This window comes from Vombatus ursinus, unplaced genomic scaffold (assembly GCF_900497805.2).
Source record: "Vombatus ursinus unplaced genomic scaffold, bare-nosed wombat genome assembly UNPS02014773.1, whole genome shotgun sequence".
Taxonomy (NCBI): Eukaryota; Metazoa; Chordata; class Mammalia; order Diprotodontia; family Vombatidae; genus Vombatus; species Vombatus ursinus.
In genome coordinates, this window is record NW_020954551.1 from 1 (window position 1) to 4,065 (window position 4,065).

At 41.7% G+C, this 4,065-nt stretch overlaps 1 pseudogene; it reads left to right on the plus strand.

The window, feature by feature from the left end:
- Positions 1 to 11: 11 nt before the first annotated feature.
- Positions 12 to 3,521, plus strand: LOC114044428 (annotated as a pseudogene).
- The last annotated feature ends 544 nt before the right edge of the window (positions 3,522 to 4,065 follow it).

The window sequence follows — 4,065 nt, forward strand, 5'->3', positions numbered from 1 at the left end:
AGAAGGAGGCGATGATGGCGGGCGAGCGCCTGTTACTGGGGGATGACTTCCTGTCTCCGCCAACGCCTCCGCCGCAGCAGCCTTCCCTTCCGCGGCTGCTGCAGTCCCAGCCGCAGGAGGCTGACCTGGAGCAGAAGCCGGAGCCCGAGCCCGAACCGCAGCCACAGCCGCCGCCGCCGCCCGAGCCGCAGCCGCAGCCGCAGCCGGAGCCTGAGCCGGAGCGAAAGCAGGAGGTGTCAGTGGCTGAATGGCGCTACAGCCACGAAAGTGACCGGCAGTGGGGGCTGCGGCGAGAATTCATCTCCCGGCACCTGCAGAACTACACCGGCCCCGGCGAGTCTGATCAGCTGCAGTCTCTTTCTACCGCCTGGACGAATCACGTCTTCTTGGGCTGTAAGTATAGCCCCCAGTTGATGGAAAAAATCCTCCAGATGGCGGAAGGCATCCATATCGGTGACATACCTTCCTATGAACTGGTGGTGCCCGAGACCTCCAAAGGGCAGAAGCGACCCGTCTCCCCATATGCGGGGCTGAGTGGTACTAAAAGGAAAGCGGTCCCTAGATTCCCCCGCTTTGAGCCTGTCCATTTTGTTGCTAGTAGTAAGGAAGAGGAGAGGAGGGATGATCCCATGGACACAGATGCACCATGGGCAGATCCACAGGCTGACACTTTTAGATGGCCAGTAGACAGCCACAGAAAGTATGGTTCCCGAGAGAGTCGGCCTCATCCTGCCGTACCCAGAATGATATCAAATACTGGAGAACCGGCCACAAGTAGTGCATTTCAGCGTCCGGGCTATTACTCTTCTGGGGAATCTTCCTTAGGAACAAAATTGCCAGAGTCAATGCTTGCCGCAAAACAAAATTTGATTGAAAGACTCTCTGCAACTATCCGGAGAAATCTTCCAGAGTCAGAGTTGTACCTTGGCCCTGAGAAAATGAGTTATACATTTATATTAACTCGTTGTATCCAGGCATGCAAGACAAATCCTGAGTATATATATGCTTCTTTGAAAGAAATCGCACCCTCGGATATCCCCAGAAGCAAGAAATTCCTGACTGATGGCTATGCTTGTGAAGTTAGGTGCCAGAGTGTCTATTTGACTACAGGTTATGCTGGCAGCAAGAATGGATCTAGGGATCGAGCTACAGAGCAGGCCATAAAACTTCTGCAAAAATCTGTTGAAGTTAGAGTTGTAAGAAGGAAATATAGACATACTTATCAAGAAGACCTAGTGGTGTTTCCAACTGGCTTATCTTCTTATGATTTTCCGCCAGCCCTAAAACCCTCAGAAGATCTTCAGTCTTTTAAGAATGGACCTGGACAGTTAAGTTCTAGTTCTGTTATTGCCAATTTCAGACAGTGGGCTAATTTTGTCCTCATAGAAAATGCAAGTGATTCTATTGGTATCCTTAATAATTCTGCCTCCTTCAACAGAGTGGCAATTGAATACAAATATGATATGATGCCAAATCGTTTATGGCGCTGTCAAGTGTTTTTGGAAGGTCAATGCTTAGCTGAAGGATATGGGAGCAAAAAGACAAGTAAACATGCAGCTGCTGATGAGGCCTTGAGTATTCTGCAAAAAACACAGTCCAACATTACAGCCACACAAGTTCAAACAATAGATTATTCGCCTAAGGGATATTCAAGAAAGACTGATCTAAAGGACCTTGTCGTTTATGAGAATTCCTCAAATCCTGTATGCACTCTAAATGACACGGCTCAGTTCAACAAAATGACTATTGAATATGTCTTTGAAAGGCTAACTGGCCTTCAATGGAAATGTAAGGTAATTCTGGAGAAAGAATTAATTGCTGAAGCAATTGGATTAAAGAAGAGTGTCAAGCATGATGCCGCAGAAGAAGCTGTAAAGATCCTTAAAAGGACTCAGCCAACTGTGGTTAACAACCTGAGGAGAGGTACTATTGATACTGTGATCTCAAGAAATGAAATTCGGGGCCGTTCAGCAGAAGAAGCTTATCAACAACAGATCAAAGAGGACAATATTGGGAATCAGCTGTTGAGAAAAATGGGCTGGACTGGTGGAGGTTTGGGAAAATGTGGTGAGGGCATCCGTGAGCCCATCTCAGTCAAAGAGCAGCATAAAAGAGAAGGCCTTGGGCTCGATGTGGAAAGGCCAAATAGAATTTCCAAGAGAGATATCGAACAAATCATCAGAAACTACGCCCGCTCATCAAGCCACACAAACTTAACTTTCTCAACAGAATTTACCAGTGATGAGCGAAAGCAGATACATCAGATTGCTCAGAAGTATGGTCTTAAGAGTAAATCTCATGGAATGGGGCATGATAGATACCTGGTGGTTGGAAGAAAAAGGCGCAAGGAAGACTTACTGTATCAACTGAAGCAAGAAGGCCAAGTTGGACATTATGAGTTGCTTATGCCTCAAGGATTTTGAGGCCAAAATTGTTTGCTTTGTGAATGCTTATGAAGGCAAATTTTTGGCATATGAATTAAATAATTTGAAAGAAATGCTGTACTTTCAGCTTGCAGGAGATATTCATCAAAAATGTTTTACTTTGCTTATGTCATCTGATACTTTCTTGGGAAATTGAAATTTAAAATGTTCTGTTTAATTGTGCTAGCTTAATATTGACAACATAGTAGTGCCAGTAGTGTGTCTCTGATATTACTAGTTCTTTGAGATTTTAGTAGTTTGTAGTAACAAAAAACATATGTCTATGTGAAAGGGAACTGGTGCCACTGAAAATATGGTTCCTTGTTGTTTGCCCTTGGGGAATAAATCTGCATTTTTTTCCAAAAAAGCAAAGCATTTTGGAGAAAATGTATGGAGTTGGTATGAAGTACAGTGAAAGTTTAACTTAATTTCTAGGATATCTGAAAATGTCGCACCATTTCGTACTTTTATCTCTTAATTTGTGTGAGGCTAATTATGCTAGAATGTGGTAGCAAGTAAGTTGTCTATGCTGTGTGTATAAAAATGTCCGTAATAGCTTAACAATATTGATGCTTTCTTAATGTCAACTTTAGTGTTGTAGGTTATAATTTCTACTACTTGCAGGATGATGGGAGTGAATTACTGTACTTTAATTACATCTGTGTCCACATGAGTTAAAGTAGTTGGGTATTGACATTTCCCCTGTTATCCCTACTTGAGAGTCATTGCAAAGTCTTTTAAAACTCTTAAAAATCAAACTGAAGAATTGAAGCTTAACTTACTTGTATTTGTCACTTTAGTAGAGTCACAGCATCTTTTCATTGTGATTTTCAGATTGTTTGGATGTGTAGAACACCTAAGGCAACCGCAATGTCGTCCCAGCTTTTGTATAGTGCTGAAGATAGATATACTTGGTGCTTTGCTTCAAAGAACGGTTGACTCTTCCGCTCTCAAAAAGCTAACTAAATCTAAAAGACCAAGTTTGTACATATTAACAGCTTTTATTTTTCGTGTATTTCTCAAGTAATATGTTCTCTGAATGTAAAAACTATATAAACAAAATGAGTGAGCTTAATAAATGGAGGCAAAAATGAACAAGATGGTGGTGTGTTTATTTGGGCAGTAGTATAGTAGTTGACACTGTCTTTGGGGGAATAAAGTACTTAAATCACAGGGAAGCATTTTTTTATACTTGGGAAAACACATCAAACTTGTATATTAGTTAACTAGTCTTATCAGTATATGGTAGGCAAAGAATTAGTGAGACTTGATTTTCAATTATTAATGTAGTGCCCAGAACAAAGAATAATAGCCCTGTTGCCCCTGTTGACCCGTCTGCTGCTTTGATCACATCTAGAATATTGTGTTCATTTCTTTGTAATACAATTTAAGAGAGATATAGCTGTATTAATGAGTTAAGAGTAATGATTCTGTATAGTCCTATGGGTCAAGTAAAAGAACTCTGAGAAATCTTATGCATGGGTTTAGGTTTAGATAAAAGTAATTGGCCTTCAAGCATAGATAGGGTATCCTGAAGGAAGAGTTACTGTTTCAAAGAGTACAGCTAGGAGTAATGAGTTTTAGAGAGGCAGGTTTTGATTTCATATGAGGAACTATTATCCATTAGAGCTTCCCAAGTTGG